This window comes from Pezoporus wallicus, unplaced genomic scaffold (assembly GCF_028554395.1).
Source record: "Pezoporus wallicus isolate ANWC-B61680 ecotype Strahan unplaced genomic scaffold, APGP_CSIRO_Pwel_v1 contig_11829, whole genome shotgun sequence".
In the NCBI taxonomy this organism is placed as follows: Eukaryota; Metazoa; Chordata; class Aves; order Psittaciformes; family Psittacidae; genus Pezoporus; species Pezoporus wallicus.
This window is the reverse complement of record NW_026635494.1, coordinates 845040-859440: the sequence shown is the minus strand read 5'-3', so window position 1 is coordinate 859440 and position 14401 is coordinate 845040.

The following is a 14401-nucleotide window of genomic DNA, read 5'->3' as shown; positions in this document are numbered from 1 at the left end:
GCAGCAATACACATTTGTAGGAATACACTCTTTCAGCAGTGCCCACTGGGTACCTGCATCCTGGGCTGCAAGAAATAGTTCAGGAGCGTTCCTCCCGTGTTGCCAAGCTAAGATTCCAAACACTGGCAGGCGAGCAGAACTGAAGAGCAAGTAGCTCTTTGGCACATAGCAGAGAACAGAAGAGTAATCAGGAAGGAGTGCTTTGCTGAGATTTGAAAGAGACCGAAAGCTGACAAGGGAAATGGACAGACACTGCTGGTCAGTATCCCAGCAAGAGACTCTGAAAGGGTTAGTGGCGAGTGGAGGTGTACTGAATGGCAAGCACAGCTCAAAGACTCTGGGACAAAGTGAGTGGCCAAGCAGTACTTTACTGGTGTCGCTCAGCCTCTTTATCTTTGCCGTTTGCTAGCGTGGGACAGTTCTTCGTGCACACAACCTCTTCTCTGAACTGCAGGAAAGGTGAAACATGCCTTACAGTTTGATGTTCCCATTGCAGGTTGAGTTACTGAGTTACATTTAGTTTTACTGACTGTTAATGGTCTGGGCCAAGAGTTTCTGTTGCGTGTGCACACTGCAGTGTTTTTCCTGGGAGGAAAATTCCATTAAAATACCTCAGCCATGTTTGAGAGCAAGGTTAAGGGGGAAAAAATGCTGTTAAAACACTCTGTGCCGTGCTTTGTTGTGATGTTCCAGCAGGGCAGTGCGTGGGAGCAGGGATTACAATCTGACACGGGGCTTGCCTTGATGCCTTAGATGAATTCTTTGTCATCCCCAGGGAAAACCGCTGATGTTTGGCCAAGCTACAAACCTTCCTTCCCTCTTCCTCGAAACTTCATTTAGAGAAGCTCAGTGTCACATCAGCACCTTGGAAAAACAGGAAGGATCTTTACCTGGGCTTAAAGACAGCCCTTGCTTAGAGCCCTCACAGGCAGGGGATAAACAGAAACGGAGAGCGTGAGAAGTCCGACAGCATCCCACACTGTGGGTAAACTGCATGCAAGAGCCCTGCTTTTCCTGCATGCAAATACACCAGGCAAACAAAAATGCTTGTAGCCACCCTGTCTTCACCACTTACCACCCACTTGCTATTGCGTCCAGGCTGTCAAACTGGATGATGCATAAATACCTGCACCATCGTCTCCCTTCGTCCGTTCCAGGAGTACATCTGTCCTGTTCCTCACCATCCCAAAGAAATCCACAATCAGACTGTTGCAACTCTCTCTTACGCAGCCTAGGATGCTTTCTGCCCAACCAACCCCCTGAATACAGGAGCATTTAAGACCAGAGAGAATGAAAGCCCTTTTCCCTTGCTGTTTCACCCCAATGTGAGTAATCAGTCAATACTCTAGAGGCCATTAGCATCTGAAGTTTACTCTCCCATGGAGGACAGTAATAATGACTGCTACTTTCTCATCAACTTACTGAAAGGCTTTGTGGGCAGTTGTCTTATTATGAGCATGAGACCAAGGTATTTAAAACACCACAACAACAGTACCACCAACACATCAAAGAGTGAGGATGTTTGTTCCGAAGGAGCTGCTTATTCTAAGAAACAATCCTGGTACCCGGGCAGTGGGGAAGAGCACCTGACCTCAGTCCCACACAACTCTGCTGTTGTGGAGACAAGCTTCGTCACTGCCGGCGTGGTTCCCCTCAGACAGCATGCTGAATCAACAACCACAGTGGTTCCCAAGAAGCTCTAGGGCCTCCAGGTTGTCTCTGCTTCTTCAGAAAGGCCTCCTGTTTGCCATTTCAAGCTGCCTTTGTCTTTGGAGGCATCACGCAATCTGTGGGACAGAAATGCAGGACAAGAAGCCACAAAGCAGCTAGGAAGCCCTGGCTCTCAGGAAAGGTGCACCAGTGGGGTTGCACTGGTGTTAATCTCAGCTGAAGCTGGTGCAACTGTGGTCAGGGATCAGACCCAAATGTTCTGCCTCCATCTCTTTAATCTTCCGCCCTTCGTTTTCATGCCAAACTCTACTTTTAAAGCTACATGAAAGAATCATCAGTGCTGTTTGAAGGATTCAGTCAGGGCAACTATTTTTGCGATCTGAACACACAAAACCCAGCTTTTTACTATTGGTCACAGCACTGCAGAGCCAACAGAGCTCTGGGAGAGTTAACTGGACGTTTTTTACTCTCAGTCCCCACCTTGTTGTCTAAATCCCAGCTATTATCAGGAGTATTACTACAGAGGACCTATGGCTTGATCTGAAGCTCTGGGAAAGTATTTGTGTTGTGGTGCTCAGTAAAGATCTTACTGTTACAGAAGGGAATGGGGCTTCAAGTCATTTTTCATTAATTAAAAACTATTCAGCATCCCTTTTGAGTCTTCCCTGCTGCCCCTCCTGAATGCCCTCCTTTTCTTGGCAATTACATAAACCAAGCTTCTGAATGGTGTTTAAAACAGCTTTACTCTCTAAACAATGCCTATCATCTTCTATTTCTGACCTGTTTACGACGCTGTTCTCTGTCTTGGGCAATTAAGAGGCTGAGAAGTACAGCAGCCTGGGTGTAATTAAATGAAGAGGCCCCAGTGGTGGGGCACTGGGAAGTTAACTGAGTGCTCAACCTCCACAGCCCATGCAGACTCTCTTCCAGAGATGCTCATGTCCTGATGAGATGCACACTAATTGAGATCCCATGCTCATTCGTTCAGAGGCTGGATGCAACTGCAGGGAGGATGAGAAAGGCAGAGGAAAGGGGGAGGAGAGCAGTTGGAGAGGTTCTTTGCGTGCACAGAAGGGGTTCTGCCCCTTTTCTTTTGGATATATTCACATGAAGGGGCTCAAAAGCATGAGCCTGCTCCTGCTGAGGTCTGTGTGATAGATAGGGTAGGATAGCGAAATGCCACAGAATATAACACCCGTGAAGGCACAGTACAGATAAGGATCCCATAAGAGACAAATCCTCAACTATGGGAGCTAATGGGGATTGTCCACTAACAGTAGTCAAGATCTGGGCTGCCCTTCCTTGGAAAGGCCACGAGAACTGGAAGGATCGTGTGGAAAAGTCTGGTATGTCTGAAGGAGAGACTTCAGAGTTCAAGCTGATGGTGTACATCTGGGACCTACTAAGAAACGCTTGGGAAACTCTCCCTCGTGATAGACACTGTTCTGTAGCTCCTTATGGGAGCAATAGCTGCTTTTGTGATGCATTGGCCGTGGATGCCTTCTCCTCTTGGATCAGGAGAGTAGAATTTAGTAGTTTTTGCAAGGTCAGTCTTTCTTTTGCACTGAAGATTTGGGCAGGCTTCCCTATTGGTGCAGCTTCTGGAGGCAGAATAGAAGTTGTACCTGAAGAGATGAATTCATACTCTTTTTGTGTTCAACTGGTGTAATGGGGAGCACAGGCTTGGTGCTCCTTACTTTCTCCTGCTCCAGCCTGTTTCTGTCCCGCTCTCACAACTCTGCTCCTTCCTTTAACATCTGGATTCAACTACCAAGCAACAGGCTTTCTGTAACACATTCCTGGCCTCCCTCACTGCTTCATGCCTCATAGGGTTTGTCCTGTTCACAGAGGGAATAAACAGAAAGAGGGGGAGGGCAGAGAGAGACAAAGAAGACGCAGCAGGATGAAGGCACTGGTAGGTGAAAAGCTGTTTTCCTTTCCTGAACCCAGCTCTTGGCCTGTTTGACATGGGCTCCGAAATGCCATATGAATACAGGAATCCTATTCAAACCCGCTGCAGAAGTCTTCTGAACCTGTCCCATGAAAGCTGCCCTGCAGTAATCACTGCCGTTTCCAGGGGTGGGGAGGATGCGATTATCTCACTCAGAGGTTGGCTTTCCCCCGAAGCACGTGGATTCAGATCCCTTCTAGCTGATTTCTTATGCCAATATGATCAGAGCTGGGCAGGAAATACAAAACCAGGTCCTCTGTGGCTGTTAAAAGTGGCTTTCCTCCGGGTGTGATCTTGGCCGGGATGCTGGGGGACAGGCTCTTGCACTGGAGCTTCATGTCCTGCAAGACCTTGGCTCAAAATGAGGACTGAAGGGGCATGGCTTCACCCTGGTGCCTGCTTCCCTTGCACAGATACCATCTCAGGGGTACCAGCAAGTAGAAATGCTGAGGAGGGGGATGCCACTATGGCTGGGGTTAGCAGCTCTGAGCATTCCTTGAGATATGAGTATTTTCCTGGAAAAAGTAAAGTGGAGAAGGGAATGCTTCCTCAACTCCCATTTGCTTCATGGTTAGGGCACTTGCTTGGACAAGAAGACTTGCTTGGAGCCTATGTCACCCAACTGGATGCTGATCCCAGAGTCTTGCATCCTGGGAGAGCACAGTTCTGGTTCCCTGTCATGCCAGGAAAGTGTGCTCAGCTTCCCTATGATGGTGTGATATTTAGTGTACAGGAAAGAAAGGAATAAAAATGGTATCTCACTAACTGGACTTCCACTGGGTATTCTGAGGAATCCAGTTAGCGAGATGGTCTCCATTACATTCCTGCTGGTGCTGACTTGGAAGAGGTTAACTTAAATCAGCACAGTTTGTGCTGGAATGATCCCAGTGGAAATAAGTGGGGGAAAAAGCAGGTGGTGAGTTCTTGCTTCATATATCTAATTGGGATGCTGACCAAAGTCTAGATAAAGCAACATCGGTGTTGAGTTAAGCAATATCCTTTAAAACAAAAAGGATGCAAATCTTCCATGCAAGACAAGCTTAGTAAAAGCGATACTATAAATCTAAGTGAAATCCTCAAACTCCAAAGGGATATAAATCTAATTAAAGTGATATACACTGTAAATTCAGCCAAAATGATATCCATCTAAAGAAAGCAATGCAAATGCACCAGAAGCACCATAAATAAAACCAAAGCAACACATAAGATGTAACGGAAGCAAGCTGAAGCCTAAATCAAGCGATAGAAATAGAATGATATGAACCTAATTAAAGTGATTTATAAAATGGACATTTTGAGAAGAATACAGAAGATGAGAAGAGCTGAATAGAGGGCCCAGGATAGGTTCACGAGACACAAACACCTGCAGCTACAAAGACTAAACCAAGGTTAATTAGGTGCTGTGCTTCAGGGCAATCTCCAGTTGCAGAAGGGGTCAGGAAAGCTGCTCTTCTCTGAGTACAACACTCGAGTCGCTTCTGACCCACATTATGTGAATGGCATGAAAGGAAAATGGGGACGTTTTGCTTTGGGTAAACGTAACAGAGCGAAGATAATGCCAGCTCTGTTCACAGGAACCCCCGAGTCTTCCAGCCCAAGCTCCTGGGAGCTTTGGGGGGTAGTTAGTTAAGCAGGAGTTCATGGGAACAAGCATAATCCCCTTGCACAGTTGAATGCACTCATCTGACTCCATCAGACCTGACGCAGCAATGTGGGCTGGGAGAGGCAGCCCCATGTTGAGGGTCGGCTCTCGAAACAGTCAAGAGAGATCGGAATCAATTTAAGCCCGGAGCAAAATTGTTCAGTTATGAACAATAAGCCCCTCCTTCCCCCTTTCCCTCCCGTAATTAAAGGCCAAACTGTCCCAAACCTTCTGTGTTTGCACAGAGCCACTGGTTACTATTTTCCCTTTAAACTGCAAATATCTCCTTGGTAGTTTCCATTCCCATAAAGGATCTTTTGCTTTTCACGTACGTGATTTAATAATTGAGCTACTATGACCCCAATACAAATAATTAATAAGGCTGTTGCTTGACTGTGGAAAAAAAAAAAGATCACTTTCAGAGAACAGATCTGCTCAAAATTCTGTCTCCCTTTAGCTAAAAGAAAGCTCTGCCTTTTCATTCTGAATAACAAACCATCCTCGGTTCGGCTTTACAATTGAGCTCTTCCCTTCTAATCTTATTCCAAAGCAAAGCGCCATATGTTTTATGCTTACGATTTCAACATTTTCCCGTGCTTGAATGTAATTTGGCATTCGAGCATCTGCAGCGGCCTGAATTTCAAGTTTTCCAGAAGAAAGGAAAACATCCATTTTGTGCACACTTAGAGAAAAGCAGCAACCCCCAACCCCACCAGTTTGGGTTAGAAATCAGCCTGGAGGGAAATGCAAATATTTCTCTTGCAGATGTAGCTGGAAATGTTTCCTATGCTTTCCTGGAACATTAATGCAGAATCAGGCAGCCTGTTGGACTGATGTGCCCACTGAATCAAATAGCTTTATAAAAACCCCAAGTTAACCAAAATGCCTCTTCACTGTGTGCACGGACAGATGCACTGCATTCAGTGTCACCTAATCTTGCGTGCCTTAAAGCTCATTGGAAATAGCTTTGCAAGCTATTGTTATGTTATATTCTTCTCATCACAGCCATGGGTCTAACCATAAGTGAGGCTGGCGGCACTCACTCCCTGCTGTGGGCTCCAATGGGGGAGAAGAAGGGGTAGAGCTGGTTTGGGTCCAGGTTACAGTGCTAGAGTTGATCATAGCTCTGTCCTAACTTGTGCTGGGGGCTGCCAACAAGTCATCAAAAGAGATGATGGAAAGAATCCCCCCTGCCCTCCTTGTGCCAGCTCCTGCAGCTCCCAAACCCTGCTGCTGCTTTGGCTCCAGCTCCTGGGTGCTGCTATCCCTGCGCGTGGCTCCTGGAAACAATCCACCCTCCCTCATCTCTATCTTCCTTCCCCAAGGTCCTCCTGCCTGATGTCCCCGCAGGCAGCGAGATGGAGGCAGGCCAAGGGACAATCTGTTCCTCATTGAGGTCATCCTGCAGCTTGCTGCTGATGTGGCGTTTGGGGGATGGAGCTAAAGAACTGTGAAATAAAAGATCTCTGCCTCCGTTCCAGCACTGCTGGGGACTGCTAAAGTGCGAGAAGCACCAGGCCAGCAAAGGAAACCGAACTCTTCCAGGTGATCCTTTATACCCCCCATCCTGCTCTCAGACCGGTGGCATCCCACCGGCTGGGCACACTACCAGGACTTAGAGGAACGTTTGCTCTGTCTCTATTCAGTCTTTCCGAGGTCTGTTTCTGGTTTTGCCTCTCCCCCAGTTCCTTCAGAGATGGGGCTTCCCCCACCCCTGCTCCCAAAGGCCATGATGGGAAACTGCCCTTCCCCACAGCCCATTGGAATGAGCCAGCTCTGAGTGCAGCTGCAGAGCTCAGGCAGTTACCAGTGAAAAATCACAGTTGTCTGAGAGTTTCCTGTTGCTTTGCCTCCCCCCCATTAGGAGGTGGGGAAAGCAGGAATGCAAGAGTTTCAGAGCTGGGAAGTTTATTCTTCCCTCCGTTGCATCAAAGGCAAGATGCTTCAGCCTTCCCGTTCTGTGGCATGCAGGAGAGATCAGCAGCACGATTTGGGAAACATCCTATACCAAAATCCCGGAGCTCCCAACTCTCCCTCGTGAAAGGGCTGGGCTGTGGGTTTCAAATACCCCAGAGTGTGAGGAGGTTTGGCTCGAGCTGTTCCTCTGGAGCTCGGGATGCGTCTTTGCAGTCATGTGGTGGAATAAAACCAGAGCCTGCTATTACATAGCGATTCATGGGAGCAGAGGAGTGTGAAAGAGAACAGAAAGGGGGCACGAGAGCTGGAGGAAGACAGAACTACTGCTGGGAAGACTGGCAAGTCCCCTTTGTGTGCTCAGGGCGCTGCGGCATGGAGCTCAGTGCTTGGCTAAGGACAAAACAAGATGGTCCTGCTTGTAGCTGCCCTGCCAACCCCTTCCAGGCTGGGCAGCAGGCGAGTCCCCAGGAGCGCCAGGCCTGAGGGAATACATCCCACTGCTCATGGGGCGCTGCTGGAAGGGAGCCTGTAGCCCAGAATTAATTGAGCGGCTCTCAGCACCGTAGGAGAAATCGCATTATATTCCCTTCACAGCTCGTGGGGCAGGATCGCAAGAGAACAAGCATCCCTGACTGGGATGGAGCCACAAAAGGGTCATGGCACTCTTGTCTATATTAGCAAGGAAAGAGATACCTTTTGCTTGAGATAAAAGGCACTAACCCCAGCGGGAGGGAGGCAGAGCCTGGCACTTTGTGCTCTGCCCCTTCAGAGCAGAGGCAGGAGAGCACAGAAGCTCATGAAGAGCATGCTGTACCCTGCACAGAGGGGGTCCACTCCCTGCAAGCATGCTTTCGCAACCCAGGGCTGGATGAGGGAGGAAAGCTGCATCCCTGGTGATGCCAAGCAGGTTTGTGGAACCGTTGGCAGCAAAGCCTGGGTTGTGGAAAAGAAATCTCCTTTTCCTTCTCACTGACACTCCTGCCCTAGGGTCCTAAGGTCTGCCCCAGCTATCTGATGCTGGAGTGTTTCCTGGCCCTGACCAAAAGCTGCTCCCATGGGAAGAGGCCAGCCCAGCTGCACCAGGGGATGAGGAATGACCCCTGGTCTCCAGCTCCAGGAAGCCATCCCACTGGTTTATGATTCACGGCTACAGGAGTGTGGAGGCTGGTACGTGCATGTAGGCTCTTGCGTGCTAATCGCAGCTGAGGATGGAGAGGCAGGAGAGGTGGGAAGTGTAGGGGGATGAATTCCTGATCCCTGGCATGAAGAGATCCAGACAGCCCGCTGAGTCAGCGCAGGGTCAGCAGGGTAAGGCCAGACAGGCTTTTGAGTCCCCCAGCAACTGGCTTTCAGCTGGTGCCTCCCCACCACCCAGCTCAGCCCTTCGCACAGGAACCACGTGTACGAGGGGAGCTAGCTTACCCCTTCGCCTCCCTTTCTCACCCGTAACCTTAGCTGGAGCCTTTCCCCGCAATCACGTGGAGAGCATGGCTCCGTTTCAAGGGACAAAGTGCAGGAGTTTCTCATTAACAGGGAATGAAAACTGCCTGCTGTGATCCAGCTGCAGCGACTCCACCGAGGAGGGAGAAACAGCGCTGGGGGGGGGAGAAAGAGGTAGGGAAGGAAATCAAACAAGCAACTGCATTGCAAAGCCTGAGCCTTGTGGTGCTCCCCCTGCACTCCTTTCCTCGTGCACCCCACTGATGCTAGCATATCGCAATGGAGAAGACCTTGCTTTGTTCCCTGAGCCTCTCGGGGGACCACAGTTGCAATGACCTCGACTTCTCTGGACACACAACATCTGTCTGGGGCTTCCCTGTCTTGCCCACGCACCTGCAGCCCATCCCATGATGTGGGGAGCAGGAAGAGCACTGCCTTCCCTGGGTATTTAGGAGCAGGGAACTGCCTGAAGAGGAGGAGCAGGAGAAAGGGAGCAGTTGCTGCAGTGTTTACGTCTCCCCCTGTTATGCCCCCCAAAAGAAGAAACAGATTTGATTTCCCTGAGGCAGCTTGTGAAGAATTTACCCGGCATTCAAAGGAAAAGGCCTCTTTATTTCCCACCTACAGACTTGGCTGCAGAACCAGCTTCTTGCTCTACAAGAGGAAAAAACCCCATATTGTTAGTGAGAGCCCACTACTGCCAAACAGACAGACCCACGTGGGCCAGGGCTGGGAGTAGGAGTGAGACAGGGAGGGAATGAAGTGGCCCTTTATCTGGTGCCTGCGTTGCCTGGGCTGGGGCTGATGCATAGCTAACATAACTGGAAAGGTCATGTTTTGTAACAGCCTGAAGAGGGGGATCTTCCCTCTGGGGGAGCTAGGGGAGGAATAAGGAGGAGCATCTGATAAGGAAACAGCCAGATGGTCATTGACTTACACGTGGCCTTTTCATACTGCAGGGGAGAAGAGGTACTATGGTAGGATGTGCTGTGTGCCTCACCTAACCTCGTGAAGGGATGGGAGAGTGTCCCAGCCAACCTCCTGCAGCAGCAGCAGATACCCAAACCATGGAGATGAAGGAGAGATGGAGTGGCTGCAGGAGAGATGGGGTGAGAGCGCGGGGCGGAAAGGAAAATGCTGGGTTTGAATAAAGAGGGAGCACTGTTTTCCTTCCACTGCACTGGCTCAGCATCAGGGAAACCCAGTCCCAGGGGGACTGTGCTTGTGATTGTTTATGGTGAAGTGAAAGGAGCTGCTTTCCTTTTACCCCCAACACACACATCCACTCACTGGCACTTTCTGTTAGCGAGCTCATCTAAAGGGAGCGAGGACCTGCCAGCATCTGCTGCAGCATCCCCAGTCCTCCCCTGCCCAAGGGAAGTTACAGACAGTAGAATCATCCTTGCATTGTCCTCCCAGCAAACGCCTCTGCTTTCCCCCAGGAAAAGGTGGTGGTGTTGGCCAGGGTGGCAATACCGTTCCCTTCCCACCTCCTGGTAGAACCTCTTGTTGAGGGTGAAAGGCAGGTTGCAAGAGACAAAGCCCTGATCCTATTGCCATGGAGATGTTAATTCAAGCTGAGTTCAAAGGAAATTTGTTCCAGCTAAAGCTAACAAGCCTGGCAGGAAAGCCCTGCTGTCAGTTGAAAGAGGCCAGCTTCTCGTAAAAGGGGAAAGGAGGTGGGGTCAGAAAGAGGGGCCCCATTCAAAACACAGGCTCCAGATAGATGCAGTCCTATTCCCTGCCTTGGAGCAAAACCTTCCCCCACCACCAAAGCCACCAGCGGGGCAGCGAGACAGCAGAAGATGCCGGGCAGCCTTCCCATGCTTGGAAGCAGCCAGGAGGATGGAGAAGCTCGCAGAGCTAGATCCCACCCAGGGCAGATGTGGCGAGCATGCACGCAGGCTGTATCGTTTTGGTCCCCCTGCTGTGGTCATGCTGATGGTGACAGCAAGCACAAGTCCCAGGCAAGGCTGGCTGCCTCCTGCCGTGCACCAGCAAGCAGCGGAAGCACAGAGGGAACCCCTGACACCAGTGGCAGAGGTTTTGGTGCCACGCAAGCATTAAATGCACCATGTGATAAGCAGGGCAGGACAGCGAAGGGCAGGAGAGCTCTTGCTTAGCGCGGCACTGAAGTCGGTCAGGTTTTCACGTTGCCGATGCAGTTTCAGGGTTAGTGGAAGCATTACATTTGGGGTAATGATTAATCCTGGTAGGTGAGACGTGTCAGCGGGGATCAGCTCGTGTGGTTGTACCGGGCTTTAGGGAATGCTTTGTCTCTGGGGGCTGGTGGTGAATATTCACAGCCCTTCTGAGGATGGGTCGGACTGACCTGGTCGTTGTTTGGCACTGCTGGAGAGCATAGGGGTCCATACAGAGCATCCGGGGAGAAAGCAGGTGTGCTCTCCCCCTCAAAACACCTCCAAACTGAGGAAGTGACTCAGGGAGGTGCGGGGAAGGCAGAGGGCACCCTCTGGGGTGGACAGGAGAGCGCAGAGCTGCAAGGTCAATAAAGAGCTTTGCAAGAGATGATGAGGCAAAGAGCTGCCAACCCCCTCCCCTGCCCTGCAGGAGCACTTTGAACATCTCCTACCCTGAGTCAGAGCAGGAGCGGGCCTGCTTAGTGCAAGATTTGGAGGAGAATTATGAGCAGCCTAGCTTAGCATTAGAGACATTAACTGTGGTTAGAAATAAAAGAGCAAAACCCCAAATTCAGAACAGACTCTTCCAACTGAGCTCCAATATCTCCCCATCTGCTGCTCCAGTGCCAAGAGGCAAAGCAAGCACTGGAGTCAAACTGCTGCCTGCCAACCAGGACAGCAACAGGAAGAGAGGAAGCTTTTGTCTGTAGGAGAAAGGCAGCCCTGGAGAAACTCCTGGCTGGCAAAGAGAGGAATTAAGGGAGTCCTTTGCAGCTCCTGCCCACTGCTGGACCCCGAGATGCCTTCAGGGCTTGGAGGAAACTGCTAGCTCTATTTGCCATAGCATCCCCTCCCACTGGCCCCTAATCCCCATCTCCCTTCCCCTCCTTCCCATCTCCAGTGCCTTCCTTTGCTGCTTCTTTGCTTCCCCTTCCTTTCTCTTGTGAGCTCACCCCGCTGCCGGGCTCAGAACTACGTGGCAGGGAGCAGTAAGAAACTGCTGACAGCCGGTTAGTGCTACGGGTTTCACATCCCTCTGGTTTAGCAAGGCTTGGGCCCTCTCCCACCTCTTCCTTCTCTTTCATCTTCCCCTGCTTCCAGGCTGTAGCTTGAAGCAAATGCAGGAGGAATTTGCTAACGGACAGCACAGAGACTTCGCACAAATCAGAGCAAGGAGCGTTGTCTCTGGTTCTAAGCTTTTCCTCTCCTCCTCTCATCATCCCTTTCCCAACCCCAGGCTCCTCTCCTTGCCAGCTGGCTCCTCTCCTCCCGTGTCAACGCTGAGAGCACGAGGGGCTCCCTCCCGAAGCAGCGCTGACTTTTGGCCTGCTCAGCAACGTGCCTGAGCAAGAGAAGAGAAAGTAAGGAAAAGGGGAAGGACAGACTCGAGTTACTGTGAGCTCTTAGGGCAGTGAGAGTGCGTGCAGTGAGGCGGATGAGGAGACCTCAGTAACAGCACTGATAGTTGGCATCCCTCCAGCCTCGCTCGTCTTTGCACTCAGACGGGGTCACAGCATGCCCCTGGCTGCACAGCCCAGTGGGAGGAGAGCCAAGAGGAACCCCCGTAAACCAGAGCCTGAAGTGCCTCTTCACTGTGCAGTTAGGAAACCTCCAGACACTGAAGGGCACTGCTGCCTCTACTGAGTCCAACCTGCTCACCCTGCCTTGGACAAGGCACTGCTGAAGGTACGGGCAGCACAGTGATTCAACTGGGAGCCCAATGCAATTAAACCCCAGGGTAAAGCACCTCCGTGGCCACTGCTACCAGCACAGGCGTGCATGTAAGCTGATCAGCAGCAGTGCTTCTCAGGAGCCCTGTCTCCTCCTCCAGGAACAGGAAAGGATCTGCCCAGAGTCATAGGAGAAACTACATCACACACTTGCTTCCTTGAAATAGCTTGAGCTTCATGTTAGAGCAAGTCAGAGAGGCTGGTTATTTCCCCCTCCCCCCTTCCCCAGGCTCTATCTACAACTTGATTTATCTTAGGGAAGAAAAACAACTAGGTAGAAAAACAACTGTCCCTCCTAGGCAGCCATAACCCATTTCATTTTCCATTCACATGCAGCCTTAACTCTTCGAATGAGGAAAGAGGTGGCGTTTCTGTAATCCACTACACCAATCTCTCCCAACCCAGTCCCCCTTTTTACTTGTAGGTATTGAATGAGGTGATTTGGTCCTGTGATAACTGCACCAAATGAGACGACACGGGGCTGTTAAAAACCCCCATGGAAGAGATGTGATTTCCTCTGCTTTTCTAGAACCAGGGAGGAGAAGGCATTCCCCCACAGAAAGTGAATTCTATTCCTACCAGGAACTTGTCATTTTCCCCTTGAATACCTTCACTTGCCCCTCATTCACCCCTTTCCTCCACTGATGATGAAGTCATCATGAACAAGGCAATATTTAAGACCCTCCTTAACCTCTACCCCATGCTGATTGCAGAGCATCACCATTTCTTCCTTCCTTCCTTGCTCTCTTTGTTCTGCACCTGAGGAACTTAGGGCTAGTTATTTTAACGCCCATTGCAAGGCTAGCCAGGTTGGCTTTTGACAGCTCTCATTGATTCCTCCACACGCCAACCTCCAAGCTGCTGCTTTCTCTGCTGATCTGGCTTGTTTCTACATCCCCTGCAGGCATTCTGGTGGCTGTTAGCATCCTTTTGAGGTGGTTATTCATTTAGCTGGAACTGGAAACCTCCCTTGGAAGGTGTCCCCACCCCCTGCATCTCAAACAGCTTAAACTTTGGGCTTTTTTGACTTAGGAATATTGCAAAAGTCTCCCCTGAGCTCCCGAGTCCAATTTTCATTCCTGTGGATTTCTTTTAGCCAACAATGATTTGCCTGTTTGAAATCCAGAACCTTATTTGCAAGCTTTGTTTATCTTTCCCTTTCAATCTAATTGAATCAGGAGTTAATCTCTGCATTCAAGGCTGAATTTCTCAGTACGGTGCCCTCATTGCTTATCAAAATCCAGGCCAGGGCAATACCTTTCCTCACTGGTTCAGTGAAGAGATTCACCCTCTATCACGTGCCAGAATATGTTCCTTACTGGTATTAACGACACTGATTGTTCATGCTAAATGAGAGACTTTCACTTCCTGAGGAAGAACACACTTTCACTCTGTATCAGGCAATGGACTCTCTGTCCGTGTCCCAGTCTGACCCTGGAAATCTACACAATGCCAGGACCAGCCCATCTCTCTTCCCCCCACTGATCTTCAGTCTAATAGATCCCTTTTATGGCATGTCAGGACATAGAACTCCTTGCTGTAAGGTTCTGTATTGCCCCTTCTACCACATATACCCCTAGGGAACTGTAATTATTTCAGATCCCATCTCAGAGCAAGGTTTCCAGCTAGCCTGCTGTTTCTGCACCTCATCAGACAGATACTGCAGGGCATGGTGCAATGTATCCGCTGCCTGGAAAGCAGGGCACACTGCAGACCGGGATCAAATGCAGTTCCCTGAAATAGGGATCCACTGAAACTGGGATTCAGCACAGAATGGACAAGGCTTTTTCTCCTTTCTCATTTCTAATTCCTCCAGCTCCAAAAAAGCAGAGTTAAAAACCAAGGCTCTATGCTTAGAGCACTGTTTCTGTTCAGTCTTCCTCTCAGCTACCATAACAGCAACTACTAC